The sequence below is a fragment of the Callithrix jacchus genome, chromosome 16, assembly GCF_049354715.1.
Source record: "Callithrix jacchus isolate 240 chromosome 16, calJac240_pri, whole genome shotgun sequence".
Taxonomy (NCBI): domain Eukaryota; kingdom Metazoa; phylum Chordata; class Mammalia; order Primates; family Cebidae; genus Callithrix; species Callithrix jacchus.
Window position 1 is genome coordinate 65,015,593 of NC_133517.1, and position 18,226 is coordinate 65,033,818.

At 43.0% G+C, this 18,226-nt stretch overlaps 1 protein-coding gene across 3 annotated transcripts in view; it reads left to right on the plus strand.

Annotated features, from left to right (window-relative positions):
- The window catches only part of KCNQ3 (potassium voltage-gated channel subfamily Q member 3), a 354,430-nt gene that overhangs the window by 106,287 nt on the left and 229,917 nt on the right, over positions 1–18,226 (plus strand). Inside the window, exon 1 of one of the 3 annotated variants that reach the window (XM_078353168.1) lies at positions 1–18,226. This exon is cut by the window's right edge and continues 25,765 nt beyond it. The exons of the other annotated variants lie outside the window; for them this stretch is intronic. The gene's annotated coding sequence lies outside the window, so the exon portion shown is untranslated. 3 annotated transcript variants of the gene reach the window in all.

Consider the following 18,226-nt stretch of genomic DNA (forward strand, 5'->3'; position numbering starts at 1 on the left):
GTTCAATTGCTCATCTATCCATCATCCATCCATCCATCCATCCATCCATTATACATCCATTCATCTGTCATCCATCCATTCATCATACATCCATTCATCTGTCATCCATCCATCCATTCATTCATCCATCATCCATCCATCCATCCATCCATCCATCATCTATCCATCCATCCATCATCCATCCATCCATCCATCACCCACACATCATCCATCCATCCATCCATCATCCATCCATCATCCATCCATCCATCCATACATCCTTCCATCCATCCCTTTATCTATCCATCCGTTTAGCAGGCATGCATTGAGCACCTGCTCTGCTCAAATATTGTGCTGGGCACCAAGGGGATCACAGACACAAATTCACTTCTTTATTCATGCATGCATTCAGTGGATATTTAATGAGTGCTTCCTGTGTGTGGTCACTGTCGCTTCCCTCTTTAAGCTTGATAAACTGGGGGTACTAGCCATTGGAAACCATGAATAGGTAGAGGAGGTACCTACATAGTGTGCTGGGAGTTACAGTGGCAGAGTCAGCCAGTCTAGGAGACAGCAGCAGTTTCCACTAAGTCTTAAAAGATGAGTGGGATTCCAGCAAGAGAGAATAGGTGAAAGGGCATTGTCAGAAGAGGGAACACAGCAGCACGGGAAATGCCTGGAATCAGGAAAGTGTGGATAAAGAGCCTCACGGTGGGTGGGGAAAGATAGTACTGGTGATAACTTAATAGGAGAGATTTATTGAAAGCCTTGTCATACTCCATGTCTTCCTAAACACTCTGAACACATCTCAAGTCTCAAGGAGCTTATAATGCCAGGTATGTGGACTATGCTTATAAAAACTTGTGGCTGGGCGCATTGGCTCATGCCTGTGATCCCAGCACTTCGAGAGGCCGAGGTGGGTGGATCACAAGGCCAGGAGTTCAAGACCAGCCTGGCCAATATGGTGAAACCCAGTCTCTACTAAAAACAAAAATGAGCTGTACTTGGTGGCAGGTACCTGTAGTCCCAGCTACTCAGGAGGCTGCAATAGGAGAATTGCTTGAGCCCGGGAGGCAGAGGTTGTAGTGAGCCGAGATCGCACCACTGCACTCCAGCCTGGGTGAGAGAGTGAGACTTCGTCTCAAAAAAAACCTTGTTTCGAGGATCAAACCCCGGGTTTAAGTTCTGGCCCTACCTCCATTTGCTGTGTGCTCATGGACGAGTTACTGAATCTTGCTGAACCACAGTTCCTCATCATTGGGAACTATTTCTGTTGGCTCCTGTGTCTTTTCCGTAACCCTCATTGTGTGATATTTTGTGTGTGTGTGGTGTTTGAGCACCTCCTTACTTTCTAGTGCTATGAGATGCTCCAGCTTCATTTTCATAGTCCCTGACCAGTCCGAAAACCAGACATTATTCTAAGGAATCATGGCTTCTTTTATTGGACAGTGGGATCGGTATGCTCATTGCTATGGGGGGTGTCATTGCTTTTAGATAAATTTCCAGTGCAGAAGAATTTCAAACAATTTACGTAGAAACTCCCTCTCAAGGAACTAGAGCATAATTCCCCACCCCTTAAGTATGAACTGCATGTTGTAACTTTCTGCTAATTAGTAGCGTATGTAAAGAAGGAATAATAAAGCAGCTTTAGAGTGGAGAAACCTAAGAAACACAACCTCAGCCAGATGACCAAGGTCAACATCAACAGCGATAGTCACATTCGCAGCATGTACCGTTGATATGGTGTAAAGAGAATGCCATTTTACTTCCCAGAAAGTCATACCCCGTCCAATCATGAGAAGAAAGAACACTGTGCAAATGCAAATTGAGAGACTTTCTACAAAATATCTGACTAGTATCTCTTAACTGTCAGGGTCATCAAAAACAAGCAAAGTTAAAAAACTGTCACAGTCCAGAGAAGCGAAATGAACATAACATCTTTTGGAATCCTGAAGGGATCCTGGATCAGAAAAAAAATGGCCAGTAAAGGAAAACTGGTGAAATCTGAAAAAAATGTGACTTTAGTTAATATAGCTGTGCAAATGGACCATGGTAATGTAAGATGTCAACAACAGGGAAACTGGTTATGGATATGAGAGAGCTCCCTGTATTATCTTCGCAAGTTTTCAGTTAATCTAAAACTGGTGTAAACGAAAACTTTTATTATAAAAAGTAGGTAATACTATTTTTTATTTTTTAACATTTCTTAAAAATTTTTTTTTTCTTTTCTTTTTGAGTGGTCTCGCTCGATCACTCAGTCTGGAATGCAATGGCACAATTACAGCTCAGTGCAACCTTGACCACCCCCCGGGCCCAAGTGATCCTCCCACTTCAGCCTCCTGAGTAACTGGGACTAGAAGCATGTGCCACTACACCAGCTATTTATTGTTATTTCTGTTGAGACAGGGTCTTCCTGTGTTTCCCAGAGTAGTCTCACACTCCTGGACTCAAGTGATCGACCTGCCTCAGCCTCCTAAAGTGCTGGGATTATAGATGTGAGCCACTGTGCCTGGCTGGTTATATTATTAATACCAAATAAGATTGTTGTGAAAAAGACATGAGACATTAGTAGTACATACAGTGTGTGTACAGAGTTAGTCTTCAATTCACGTTGATTCTTACTCTCACTCCTATTATAGTAAGTCCTCACTAATGCCCTCAATAGGTTCTTGGAAAAACGATAGACAGCTGGCCCTCAAAAATTGAATAATGTTTTTTACTATGATGTTTATAAAGAAAATGATTTTGTTATACGTCGTTTCACATAAAGTCTCAGTTTTCAAGAACCAAGAACTTACTGTACTTAGTTCCCACAGATCTCCTGTGAAAGGAGATGCTGTTACCTCATGATACCTCCTTGAAGAAGGTAGTATTATTTCCTCTTCTAGCTGATGCAGTATGTTCCTGCATCATGATGGTGAAGGATTTATGTAGCTTAATGCCAAAATATTTGTCAGTGAATAAGTTTTTAATAATCACCTAGTGTGTGCCCAGCCATATTCTCTAATTCTCTGGGAGTTCTGATTCTCTAATATGTCTGGGAGAACTAGAGATCCTGGGAGCCTTGTCATTCTGGATGAGGCACAGTGACTCATGAACGTGTTTAATTCTGAGAACTGATCCTGGAGGAAGGTATCAGCAGGAAGTACAAGCTGACCCACAGCACTAGGTTTGCCAGAAGGACTTGTGGAACTCAGCAAGTGCTGCTGCCTCCAGCTTATCCCAGGAATGCTTCTTCTTGTCTGATTTTCTCTTTGAGATTTTGGTGGCAGGCACTGGAGGTTTAAGAAACATTTGTAGGAACAACTGTTTTGTAGTTGAGAAAGCAAAGTCCATCTAGTAGCTTAATTTGTCATGCAGATTACAACTATACTAGTTATTTAACATTGAACCGAAGCTAGGAGATACTAGCCGATGTGATTATGCAAGAGAGGAATTGGAAGCATTTGATTCTTTTATGCTAGACTCTAAGATCTTGAAAGCAAAGGCCTTCTCTTATTTTTCCAGTTGTGTTGGAAGAACGAGTGACTGAACGACTTAATGAGTGTGAATGACTTAATTTATTAGTGAGCTGCCTTAGCCCAGCCCTTTATACACCCGTGTGCTGCTGGGGTTTAATCCAAGAACTTATACTCTGGGATAAACAGAAGGTCTCATAATCTTGTTGAAGAAGAAGAAAAAATACTGATATAGGAAATCATTGCGGATCAATATGCAAGAGAAAACAATTGTATACAGCTACCTCCAAATAGACATTAGGGGTTGATGGTGAGGAGAAGGGCTCAGGCCTTGCGTGAAGTAGCCTCAGTGTCAGAGTTCTCTGTACATACTGATGTTTGTGCCTTTAATGTAATGTCTCCTTCTTTTATCCTCCAGCCTCCTCCCCTGGCTAAAAAAATGTGCAGCTCAGATAGAAAAATAAGGAAAACTTCCAAAGTTTTTTTTAATGAAGAAATTATAATATTGATGCCAAAACTCAATGAAGAGGTTCCAAAAATAGAAAACTACAGTCCAGTCTCAGTTATGAACATAAGAAAACATTCTAAATAAAATATTAGCAAACAGAGTCCAGCAGTACATTAAAAGAATATTCCATGATCAAATGGGATTTGTTCTGGGATGTAACATTAGGAGATCTGTAACGTTTTTCATCTCAATAAAATGATATAAAAAGAACAAGTATATAATCATCTTGATAGATGCTGAAAAGATATTGGCAAAATTCAACATGTATTTCTTGAAGATTTTCTTAAATTATAATTGATACTTAATTTTACTTGATAAAATATATTTACCTCAATTCAAAAGCCAGCATCATGCTTACTGAGAAAACAATGGAAGAGCTCAGAGTAAAACAGAGGGGAGTTTAAGTAAAAAAGAGGCTGAAAGGTAAGAGTATCCACCAACACTGTTATTTAACATTGAACTAGAAACACTAGCCAACGTGATTATGCAAGAGAAAGGAATTGGAGGCATGAAGATTGGGAAAGAAGAGGTAAAAGTATTGCTATTTTCAGATAACACAATTAATCCCTGGAAAATTTAAATCAAGTAAAATGTAATTCTAGGAGAGACTTGGTAAGGGGGCAAGACAATAAAAGTTAGATGCAGAAATCAATTTACTATAGTAGTGGTAAAACTGTTTGCCATAGTAATATAAAATATGAAACACCCAAGGATAAACTTAACCAAAAATGTGCAAGAGCTATATGAAGAGAACTTAAAAATACTCTTAAGATAAACAACAAAAGCTCTAAACAAATGAGAGAGTCTAACGGGCTCCTAAGATGCCTCAGCAAGATAGAGATGCCAGTTCTGTCTGTATTCATCTATATAGTTAATCTCAATGTAAATATAGTGGGACTTCATGATTATTACCATTATTATTTGAGACAGGGTCTGGCTCTATCAACCAGGCTGAAGTACAGTGGTGCCATCTTGGCTCACTGCAACCTCCACCTCCTGGGCTCAAATCATCCTCCCACCTCAGCCTCCCAAGTAGCTGGGACTACAGGCATGTGTTACTACCTGGCTAGTTTTTGTAATTTTGGTAGACACAGGGTTTCACCATGTTGCACAGGCTAGTCTCAAACTCCTGGCCTCAAGCAATCCTCCTGTCTCAGCCTCCCAAAATGCTAGGATTATAGGTGTGAGCCACTGCGCCCAGCCATAGTGGGACATTTTCAACTCTGTAAGTAGATTCACACATCAAATGCTTATTTTGTTCCACTTTCTGCTTACATTTATTATTAGCATTCATTTATTTAACTTGACAATAAACTTTGAGTGATGTACAATTATTACCATTACATCTATTTTACAGCTGAGGAAATGGAGGCAATAGAGGCAAACTAATTTGTCTTAAGTTGCACACAGCTTCAAAATGTCACAGGCAGCCTGAAAACCCAGGGGGAGTTCACCTCCTGAGTCCTCATCCCCTCAAGCCAAGGTGCTACATTGTGAAGCAACTGGAAGCAGATGGTGTGATAGAAAAAGCATGCATAGGCACCCACACTTGTTGTCTTTCCTTATGGGTAAAACGTAGGAAAAATGCCGGGGTTTATTGTAAGAATTAAATTAGTTCACCACATAAGGCATCTAACGCAATACCTAGTGTAAAGTTGGCACCCAGTAAATGTTAGTTCCTTTGTACCTAGTGAGGGGCTCTGCATTAAGTAGGTTTAACCTTTGTTCATTAATTTGTTCAACAAATTAATAGCATAATGATATTTTGTGCTCTCACTGTGTGCTGGTCTTCGTGCTTGATTCTGGGTATAAAAAGGAATGAATATTAAATGGTGTGAAATGGAATAAACAAACAATAACACAAGCAAAATATAAAACAGAAACCAGTATCTTGGTTGCTTGAGTGGCCTTTTTTACTTTTCTGGTGATATTCTGTGTCACCCGATAAAAGTGGAAAATAAGGAGACAACCACTTCCTAGCTCTGTGATTCTGACAAAGTTAACACTCCCTGCTTGCTTCTTCTGTGAAAGGAGAAATGTAATAATAGTACCTACTTCACAATGTTGTTGAAAGGGTTAAATTAAATATACCCCCAAAATGCTTAGGTAATTTATCAATGTTTGTTATTATATGATTAGCAGTAGGAGTAATAGTATTGCCATAAGTACATGCTGACCCATCCATCCATCCACCCACCCACCCACGCATTCTATCATCCCTGCCTCCCTCCCTCCCTGCTTCCCTCCATCCATCCATTTACTGAACCCATTTGTTAAATACTATATAAAACTGCCTACTATATGTTAGGAACTGTCCTAGGTCCTGAACCTATAATTGTGAGCCAGACATGCCTGTATCTTCCCCTCTGGAATGTACAGAAAAGCAGCAGTGATACTGCCTCCAGCCTAGGATCTCTCCATTTTACTTCCTGAATCCTGGGATGATCAGCAGAAGTGACCTCCCCTGGCATGTTGGGTAACATTTTCACAGTGAAAGGCAGATTCAGTGGAAAAGGCTTAGGCAATTCTACATGATGTAGAATCATTAGCCCAGAGCAATAAGCTATCTGTTGTATAGATGTGTTGCCACCACTTGGAGCCCTAGTTTGGGGTGGTCTCCACTCCCTACCCCCCACCAAAAGTAATTCACTTTTTAAATGCTACAAACTGTATCTTCTCCAGTGTTGCCTTTCACAGTGCTAACCACATCCTGTGTCCTAATCTGTATTCTATCTACCCTGAAATATTTTAATTCAATTTTTACATTATGTTCGATGTGATGAATTAGAGCTAGAGAATCATTGACTAAGTGTCAGGGAAGATGGATTGAGGAGTTGAAACTAATGGCATTTGGGGACAATATTTTCCTGCAAATATCAGGGTCACAAATGAAGAGGTAAATTATGCTGCTGCCAGCCAAGAGCAGAACACGAACTTCAATGGTACACATAAACTTTTTTAAAAAAGACAGATAATTGCATCTGAGTTTAGATTTGCTGAGAGATTGTAGTTTTAAATGCAGGGTCAGTTAGGGATAAAGCAGAACAACCTGGCTTAAAATTCACCAGTTCCTGGCACAAAGCTGACCCTCAGAAAGTATGAAAGAAAGACAGGAAGACAAGCAGAAGCAGAATCTGTGGGATATAGAAATTCTGATGGAACTTGGTTTGTGAAAACAAGAGCGAATGATGTGAGCATGCGAGAGCCACTGTCAGGCCCTAGGCTGTCTGTGGGCTAAAAGATGGCATCCGGGGTGGACGGCGACAGTGTGCAGCAGAATCAGGTCGCTTCCTGGGCCAGTGCCTTTGGAGATGTGAACTAGAAGAACACAGGGATGGCCTTCATGTATGAACCTTCCTTGATGTCGTTCCTTACAAGTGCTCTTGGGTCTTCTTTATGTGAATATATTAATATATCTGTACTAGACCCACAAGACACTCTCTCCCCTTCCTTCCACGTGGCCTGCTATCATTTTCCAAAGTACATTCCAAGGAACCTTAATAAATTATGAAAGTAAATGTTCAATGGCCAAATAATTTGGGAAACACTTCTCCATCTTTTGCATAATTTATGTAACTTATTAGAGGCTCTGAGAAGTCCAGCACCGTAATCTAGCCTTTTCGAAGCCCATTTTCCAAATGACACCCTTTTATGTTTTTGTGTATCATCTACCTATATTCTTCTGAACTAGTGTTACATCTTCAGAGATTTGATCTCAGTAATCAGAGATGCTCTGTACATCTTGTTAGCACTCCTGAAAGTGGGTGGTTTGGTTGAGTGAACTGCTTGCTTCTGAATCTAGTTTCTTAACCCCTTTCCCCTGCCTTTGTCTGTCTTGTTGGTAGTACTCATTGAGTCTACTAGGTGCCAGGCATCCCTCTGGGATGCCGCCTTTGTTCAGATGTTGGTAATTCCCCCTTCACTTTTCAAATCTTCACCTGATGGAACTTCCTACCTCTTGCCTCTCCTTCCTGCTAGCCTTAAGAACTCAGGTATATGCTGTGTTGTTCCCTGTTTACAAACCCCCATCACAAGACTTATTCACATGGTCACCAATTCCCTGGCCTCTTGTTGTTTCCCAGCTCAACATATCTGCTTTCTTGTCAGCTGTGACTCTTTCCTGCCTCTGAAGACCACATGTCCTTCAAGCCTGCTTGTCTTTGCATTCATTTGATTTCTGCTTTCCCATGCTCCCTCCTCTTTGCCTGGTTAATCCCGTGTCCCCTTCATAGCTTGGCTCAAAGGTTCCACTTTCTGGCATCAAAGTACCTTGGTGACTGTTTCTGCTCAGCAGAGCCTTCTGAGGCTTACTCAGGAGCAAGCACAAAAACCCCTGCTCCAACATTTGTCCCAGCATGTCCTCATTTCTTGTTTGTTTATTTAAGCACCAATTGCCCCAAACCGACCTGAACATCTCAAGGGCATGTTTTTTTTTTTTGTTTATTCCTCTCTGTTTCTGCTGGAACTGGAAGGTGGCTGCTCAGTAGATGTTTGCAAATGACTTGGCAATGTGGCACTTTGGCAGGTCCTTAAGACACAGTTTGAATTGGGATAAATAGTAAGAATTAAAGAATTTCCACAGAAGTTCTTTAATTGAAGAAATTCTAAAAATGTGACATTCTTAGAAAATAATAGCCCATGTTTGGAAACTTCTGGCAGATCTAAACTCAGTTGTAGAAAGATCTTGAATAATTTGCAAGTACATTTTGAGTTTTTTAAAATTACGGTTCTTTTTTCCAGGATGGAATTAATAGTGGTCTATTTTGAAATATTATAAAATAAGTAATAGTAAAAAGATTGCTGAAGAAAATCATCTAAGCCACACACAGAATATGAAGCACAATTAACATTTTAGGAGATCTCTTGCATGTTTTTTTCTTTGTCCAAGTTACATCATATAATTCAAAATACTACTCATTTCGTGTACACAAAACATAAGCATTTTACTATATTATTATTTAATATTTGCTAACATGAGTGTGTTAATGTAATGTCAATGACTTTCCAATATTCATTCCCCTACATGTAGATTAAAGAACTTACTGTTTTTCACTATTACATCATTATAAATAATAACTGAAGGCCTTTGCTGAGCATGTATCTTTGACTTGGTCTTCACATATGAATGGAAAGTTTAAAGGTCTAAAAATATCTTGTCTGGGTTACTTTCCAAAATATAGTTACCAGTGTATTCTTTCTCAATCAATAATTGAGAATTTTGTTTTCCTGCCCTCTTGATTTTTCTAAATTTATTGGTGAGAAAGGAAGTTTATTTCATTTTCTTTTCTTTGGTTGCTATTCATGTTGACCCTTTTATGTATACATTATGTTAACCTTTTCATTCTACTTTTCTTTTCTTCTTGAATGTTCTGTTTATATCCTTCTACTTTATCTGTTAGGAAGATTTCTCACAAACAGTAATTTCACAGCCTGATAAACAAGGTTGGTATTCTTAGACACAATTAAAACAGCAATGAACCACAAGTCCTCACTCTGAGAAATTCAGATGATGAAAAATATTCTATTAATTTTTAAAAGGTCAGTGTGTAAAAGAACATATTAGTCATATAAGACCTCTGCCTTGGAACTACCAGGTATGGACATTGGGGGAGAGTTTTGCTAAGGGAAGCTTGGAGTGAGGAGCTGAGAAGGTTCATGCTGCAGAAGCATCAGATGAGTCAGAGTTGTTCTTTGCATAGGGCGTTCTCTGGTGTAGCTCCATTTATAACCAAACTACTGGGCTTCAGAGAGGCTACTGGAGAGTGGTCAGGGGTCTGGACTTTGGCGTCTAGCATGCCACCTTGTTCACTGCAGGGTTAGATCAGTAACCTCATTGATATGTACCTCAGCCTCCTTGTCTGTAAAACAGACTGGAGTTTGGGAAGCTTGCATTGGTTACTAGATGAGAGGATGGAATGGAAACCAGAAAGATAAGAGAACTCAAAAAGTGGCATTCTGGACTGAGGCCATAGTGATGAGCCAAGCAGTAGCCTGGTGGAAGCATGGTCCTGAAGGGTCTGAGCAGTGAAGCTGAAGACAGGTCATGGTCCCTCCCTGTCTTCTTCCCTACATTTTTATAAATGACTGCTGTGTGCCAAGTACTGTCCTGGACTCCAGGAGTCCAAAAGATACCAAGTTAATACCTTCATGACACTTAAAGATCAAAACAGACAAGAAAGGAGACTGTAGAGGAATACACACAAGGGAAATATGGACTGTGAACAGTACTAAGAAGGCAGTAAATGAGCTGACGTCCAAGGGAGACAGGAGGAAAGAGGAGGAACTGGCGATGTCAGAGGGGCCTGGAAGCACAGCTAGCAGCTCTTACCATGAGTCTCAGGTCTCTGCCAGGAGAGGCTTAGACCAGAGGCCGGGCTGGAGCTGGAGACTCTCTGAGGAGCCTCTGGGAGGTTGAAAGTGCACTCCTTCACTCATTCCACCAGAACTTCCCGAGCCCCTCCTGTGTGCCTGGCTCTGTTCCTGTGCTAGGCAATAGCAGGGAAGAAAATGAAACTTGCATCCCAACGAAGCTCACATTCTGGTGACAAGAGATGGATCATCACCAAATAAGCCAAATCTTATAGGTCAGGTACAGATAAGTGTGAGGAAGCACAATAAAGAGGGATGAGAGACAGGGTGAAGGGGGCATAGCAGAGGGGGACTCTGTCCAGATATCTAAAGAGCCCCCTCTGCTATGCCCCCTTGGCTAACTTCAGGAACAGCTGGGAAGCCAGCCCAGAGGGACCAACATAAGCAAGGTAGAGGAGAGACAGGGAGGTCCTGAGGGGCTGGATTGCTAGATTTTCAGGCTGTAGCAAGGGGTGTCATTTTGTGGTTGACACCGCAAGCAAGGGAGCTTGATCACTGACCTAGCTGTGCTGTAGAGTCCTAAAAGCCGAGGCCATAATGGACATTGTAACCAGGAGAAGTGAGAACCAGAAATCAAGGGTAGATGGCATCAGGGGAAGCAGGATGCCCAGGTTCAGGTCTGAATAACTAAATCTGTATCAGATCCAAGGGGTCAGTGTAGGTGTGGACATGCAGATGTAGTCAGAAGCTGAGGAAGCACTAGCAGGAAGTAATAGGTGGGAACCAGGAGAAAAGTCTGCAGATGTGCATGGGCCTGGGCTTCCTGGGAAGGGGTCTTGTTCACCAGCCACGTGCGTGCCTTGACCTGGGTATGTCTAGAAAACAAAATGAATTGAATTGAATGAATTCAATTAATTCAATTCAATTCATTTTGTTTTCTAGACATAAGGTGCTTTGTAAACTGCATCTAATTATTTGTTGTATTAACATCATCATGAGTAGTTTCCTAATAACCAGTGACACAATTAGGAAGCACTAACTGAACTTTCACCTTGTCACACACCCCGCAGCTGGATTTGCCCCAAGGACTCTCTTTCTGGAGTGTGTTAGCAGATTCAACTGGTAGCCAGCCCTCTTTCTGATGCAGAAACCCAGCCGTGTCCAAGGGGCATCGTAACGTGGTGCAGTGAAGGTGTCTCTGATGGCTTGATCCAAGCGGAGGAGGCTAAGAGGAATCAAACCCCTTCCCGGGAGCAGCCAGCAGGACACAGTGAGAACTCTGGTAGGGCTTCAGGAATAGTAAGCCTATGAGAGAGAAGGAGCAAGGAGCCTCGTGCCAACCCACGTGCCAACAATTCTGGGAAATTGGAAAGTGTTTAGATATAGAATGTAGGCTACAGCAAGACACTGAATCAAATGTGAAACATTTCTCCCTCCTAGATTTAAACTAAAGAGTGAGGATCTTCCTGTTTTTTAAATGGCAGGTAATTTGATTGGGTATCCCACTACTGTCGAACTTTCAAGTTATATGATGCTTCATCATCGCAATTGACCCTCCCAATTACTACCGTGCTGTTCCCAGTTGACAGATAAGCAAATGAGGGTATGGAGAGGCCAAGTATAAGGCCAAGGTGAAGAGATAACAAGCACAATGAGTGTTAATGCAGGTAATTCTTTAGTGAGTATTGGAGGCAGAATTCCAGCAATGGAGAGGGTTGGTTTCCAGACTCATTGTCTTCCCTTGTCCTTGAGCTGATGGGGTTGGGCTGTGTGTTTCTGATGCATGACCCTTCTGGACCGTCATGTAGGTAGGGACTCGCATTGCATTGAAAGTATTGAGTCCTTGTCCGGCAACAGTGTACATCCACACGAATTCATATATAATCTCAGGGGCTCATACCCACCCCCCAGGCATGTCCTTGGACCCCAGATGAAGATCCCTGATATTGCCTACATTTGAATTCCACATGGATGTCCCCAGCACTTCGTGGGTATCATCCATTCTTTTTGAATAACCCCAGTCACTGTGGCAAGCTTCCTGCCTCCTCACCTTTGGAGAGCTCTGCGATATTATTTTTTTTTCTGAATCACATACATATATTTGTAATGTTCAGCTTCATCAGAGGTTGATGAGGATTACAGAATTCTTCAGTTGGAAGGAGCCTAAGTCATGTCTCAGCTAACATTACCCAATGAGCCTTCTTTGGTAGACTACTTCCTCTAGGTGTTCTGTGGCTGAATGGGTCTGGGCATTGCTGACTTAAAAAGAGCTGAAAAGGCTCTCTATAAACCCACAGGGACTCCCAAAGTGGGTCTAAGGCATCTCCAGATCCCAATAGGCCTCAGAATATGTTCTTGAGAGGCATCTGACAGTGCTAGGACTTCTAAGAAAATGCTGCAGGAAACTCTAATTCAGCTCCTTCCGCTTCTTCATTCTAAAGTGCAAGAAGCTGAGGCTGTGAAGGCAGAAGTTTTTGGAGTCATCCATTCATTTACTCAGCCAACTTTGACCCTGAAGTTAGATTAGAACTTTGTCCCTGACCTTGAAGAGGCTTCTTTTTGTTTTTTTTTTTTTTTTTGGTGAGGACACCAACACTTAAACAAATTACAATGCAACCCAGTAAGTACACTCACAAGGGAACGAATTCCCTGGAAGAAATGTTTCAGCTGGGCTGTTGAGGACTGGATGGAGTTTGACGGATGAATGAAACTAAATGGTGTTCCAGACAGAGATCCTTAGTGCCAGAGCAAAAAGGCCTTTAGAGGAGGACATGAGTAAGAAACTGCAGGTGACTCATTGGGATACAAGGGGAAGGTTCTGACTGAAGGAAGAGCAGCCAAATGTTGAGATGGACCAACGGGATGGGGTCCTGTCGAGCAGGGTTTTAGACTTGTCTTGTATTCCTGTGGGTTTTGAGCAAGGAAGACAGTCTTAGGAAGATCACAGAGGCAACAGCTCAGAGACTGACACAAAGGGCTGTGAGTTTGGAGCTGGGGATGACACAGAGTGATGAGTTTTGAGCTCCAGCTGCCTGTGATACCCATGTCTTCTGCACTCATCTGCTTCTCCTCTTGTCTGGCACTGTCTGGGGCAGCTCAGACTTGCAGACTGACCTCACATGACTATTTACAGGCAAACTAGGTCCATGAATGCAGGGCAGTGAGTGACCCTGGTGCTAGCACAATCGTTGGCTGAGTGGAGACATGGATAAATGTGCCAGTCTTTTGTTTTTAGTGCATACAATTACTGAAGATTCTCTCAGCGTCTCAAGTGTCTCGGGGGAATCGAGCCCCTGTTCTCCACAGCACACCCTCAAATTGATGCACCTCTCTGCCTGTCTTCCTCTACTGCTCACTTCCTGACTTTTGCTTCCTTGAATTACCTTCCAAAGGAACCAGCTCCAGCCCTCTTCTCAGGTTCTGCTTTTGGGGAAACCCAAGCTAAGATACGAACATTAGTTTGGTTTTAAATTGAATGAATCTAATGCTGCATGGTCTGACGGGATGAGTAACATGGTATTCTCCAGCTCACTTAGAAAGGGATGATCATCTTCAAGATGTGTTTGTTCTTCCCTGGGCAACTGACTCAACCTCCAGAATTCCAAGGCCTGTAATGTTGTTGTTGTTGTTAACAAAATAGTTTTAGATTTATTGTAGTCTCTCCTGACCCACACCACTGTAAAACCTTAAGCCTGGCACATATTTTAAAAGAAATCTGGCCAGGTGTGGTAGCTCATGCCTGTAATCCCAGCATTTTGGGAGGTAGAAGTAGGCGGATCATGAGATTAGGAGATCAAAACCAGCCCGCCCAACATGGTGAAACCCCATCTCTGCTAAAAATACAAAAATTAGCCAGGCGTGGCAGTGCATGCCTATAGTCCCAGCTACTCTGGAGGCTGAGGCAGGAGAATTGCTTGAACCTGGGAGCTGGAGTCTGCAGTGAGCCGAGATTGCACCACTGTACTCCAGCCTGGGTGACAGAGTGAGACTGTCTCAAAAAAAAAAAAAAAAGACGTCTAATCCAATTCAAAACTCATATTTAAATTGCCTCTGTGCTGTTTCTGTCATGTAGACATCACTGTCTGTTTTTTATCTCTTTGATGGGGATCTCACTACTTTCCAGACAGACCATCCCATTGTTGGGCCGTCACTCAACAAAATCGACCCAATGAATGTTTATATAGCATACACTAAATGCCAGGTGCTGGAGTTTTTGAGAAGGGCGTTAATCACAGTCCTTTTCCCTCTGGGTTGTAAAGCAATTAAGAAATAGCACACAGTCAGATGGGGTCTCATAGATATCAGCTTTGTTGTGGATAATTATACGGCAGGAAATGGGGCTTCCTCCTGAGCCCAAGAGCTTCCTGATATTCTCTTTCCAAGTCTAGAGCATGTCATTCCTGAGAGGAAAGATAAGTCTATAGAGTGGACACACGTCCATCCAACGGCCTGGCAGCTTGAGGTCTACCTGACAGCTCTCATATTCAGAGGACCCAGAGCCTCAATGTAGGAAGATACTTCAGTGTGTGGTCTTCAAAACATCATTCCTGCTTTGTAGAGTAGTGGGCACCAAAGCTGTCAGACTGCTGCCATCTCATCCTTTCAATCAATCCCTCTTTTCCTGTCCCAGTCCAGCTCTCTTCCCAGCACATTTTGCTTGTAGAAACTTGGCTTTGAATGAGCACTCATATTTTTTCCATGAGAGCTGAAGGTGAGCAGCCTGCAAGCAGTGGCGTGGCTTCTGCTGCTTTCTGAATAACAAGGAATTAATATTCATGAAGCCGCTACTCAGCTTCTGGCTCTGTGCGGACAGTCTCAGGAGATCCACTAACGGCTCTGCAATTGTCACCATTTTATAGATGAGAAAACTGAGGCTCAGAGAAGGAGCATGCTTGTCTGACTTATCACCTTCATAAACTGCATCCACACTCAGGTCAGCTTGCCCTCAGAGCCACGTTTACTTGACTTCTTGGCATCAGGTGTTTGCCTTTTTTGTTGTTGTTGTTTTGACTCTCTCTGAGTAAAAGGACCATTGGAGAATCCATGCAATCTTTGGGGTTTTTAAGGCAAATTCAGGACCAGGTAGCTGAGGGACTCTGGTAGACGAATGTATCTCAGAGGTCCAGTGAGCCTAGGCTCTGTGGTCATAAGTGATAAAAATCTGTGTTTGCCCAAGACTAAGCACAAGGGGACTGTATGGGCTCATGTCAGTGGACCATGTGATGGGCAGGTTCAGGAGAAACCAGGGGGACACTCAGATCCCACCAGCATTCCCTCTCTCATCCCTGTTTCTCTGCTTGCCAGCTTTGTTTTCTCAGACCAGCTTCCCTCTGGGCATGGAAACATAATTGCTACCAGCCTGAAACTCACCTTCTGATTGTTTTGGGCTCTTCCTCTTCACCTCTCATCATCAGTTTCCAGGGAACTGTCCTGATTCGCACACTCAGGGTTACATGCCAATCCCTGGGCCAATCACTGTGGCAGAGAGTAAAGTATTCTGATTGGCCCAGCCTGGATCAGGGACCTCTCCTTGGACAGATAACTGGAGGGACACAGCTTCTCTTGGACTGCAGGACTCCTTTATCCATCAGGGTGGCTGTGATGGTGGTGGGCTGGAGGGGAGGTGCAGAGGCCCTGGACACCATCTTAGGCCCTACTAGATGTGTGATCCTTGCTCACCACTGAGTAGCAAATAGCCTTGAGGTGTTTTTATAGCAGTAATTTATGTACATCAAACATACAGCTCTGCACTGAGGTAAAGGAAAACATCCTAAATCCTGACTCAATCTGGTCTAAAGGTGCTTTGTGACATTTTCATAAATAGATCAGCTCTTACTTATGTAGCATAAAGAACAAGGAACATTTCTCTTTCCTTAGAGCTCTGTCGCTGACATGAGGACTGTTGTAGAACTGGCCCTGTTGCTGACTGCTGTCTGGGGTTATATCCTTGGGGTGGTCACAGAGGCAATGCCAGGGTGATGGTCTAGGAAGGCTGCTGGGATGTTGAACTCATGTCCCTCAAACCCATCCCCAGGCCAGGTGGCTGTATATGAGGACTGTAAAGAGAAGAGGCTACCAGGACGTGTTGGGGGTCCTCCACTGACTCCACGAGCCCAGCAGTATGATAATACAAGACTAGCCAGTTTCCAGGGAACTGTCCTGATTCACACACTCAACCTTCAGAGGAGGAAATCCAAGATCTATAGGGCAGAATAACTCTCAGTCCAGAGGAAGACCAAGCTGTCATCTCACAGAAGGTAGGAACATCTTGGAGGATAAATTTGCCCATCAGAAGTAGCATTGGCTCAGTGTCGATGTATGGCTATGGGGAGTCTGAGCAGCAGGGGGGAAGTGTCCTCTGAGTATTGTCCAGGGGAGAGGGTATACTGACCACAGAATACAACCTGCCTGGTTTCAGTGGCTCTGTATCCTTGAAATGAAGATGGAAATGTCAGGCTGCCTAGAAGTTCAGTGCCATGAAATACTCAAATAATGTAACTAATGCCCACTGTTTTGATTCCTGTCTCACCAACCCAATTTCTTATTATTTGTATTTATTTATTTTTTGAGATGGAGTTTCGCTCTTGTTACCCAGGCTGGAGTGCAATGGCACAATCTCGGCTCACCGCCACCTCCGCCTCCTGGGTTCAGGCAATTCTCCTGCCTCAGCCTCCTGAGTAGCTGGGATTACAGGCACGCGCCACCATGCCCAGCTAATTTTTTGTATTTTTAGTAGAGACAGGGTTTCACCATGTTGACCAGGAATGTCTCGCTCTCTTGACCTCGTGATCCATCTATCTCAGCCTCCCAAAGTGCTGGGATTACAGGCTTGAGCCATTGCGCCCGGTCCCCAATTTCTAATCATAGGTGATCAGCAGGGATAGACTGGCCTATGGAAATATTGTCTGGTATCCTTGGCAGTTGTTCTCACTGTATAGTAAGCAGTTAGCATGCTGGTGTACATATGTGTCAGTTTAGTTAATGTGAGTCTACCTGTGGGGGTGGAGACCCTGAAAATAACAAATGATTCACTAAGGGTGAATTCCATCCCATGAGAGCACAGAGCAGCCACCTGCCTCTACTGCAGATATCTACCTTATCTTTTCTTCAACCTCATACACTGCGGGTTCTGTGAGTGGTCAGCACAAGGTGGGCACTAGGAGGGAAATCAGACAAGCTCCTGCATTTCACAGAAGGGTCACAATTCAAGCTCCTGTTTGGTCAAAGTGCTGAGCCAGATGCTATATTCCTGCTCTGTGCATTCCCCATAGTACCTGACTCAGGGCTTCTTTCCCTTTTTAGCAGACAAATAGGAAACACACACTCATGACCACAGGCAAGGGTCTACTAACTTTTATCTGCAGCTGTTTTAGAGCTTACAGTGTTCTCTCTTGCCTGTGACCCCGTCTTATTGCTGCAAACATCCAAAGTGTTTGTGTATTTGTTTGTTTGTTGAGATGGAGTCTCCCTCTGTTGCCCAGTCTGGAGTGCAGTGGTACAATCTCAGCTCACTGCAACCTCCACCTCCTGGGTTCAAGCAATTCTCCTGCCTCAGCCTCCCGATCAGCTAATATTACAGGCCCCCATCACCACGCCCAGTTAATTTTTGTATTTCAGTAGAGACGGGGTTTCACCATGTTGGCCAGGCTGGACTCAAACTCCTGACCTCAGGTGGTCCACCTGCTTCAGCTTCCCAAAGAAAAATCTAAAGTTTTTAAAAGCAAGTATTTTTAAATCGAATTACAGATGAGAAAATGAGACCGTAAGTGATTACCAGGTTTGCGCAAAGTCCCTCTTCAGCAAAAGAGCCAAAGTTTGAACAAACATTTGTTCAACTCTCCAGTTTTGACCCTTTCCATGTGACCAATGGTTGTTCTTAGTTGTCTATTAGTATTTTATTTCAGGGAGTCATTCTGCTTGAAATTCTCTTTCCTTCCGCTTCCTTCCCTTCCTCTCCCTTCTCTTCTTTCCA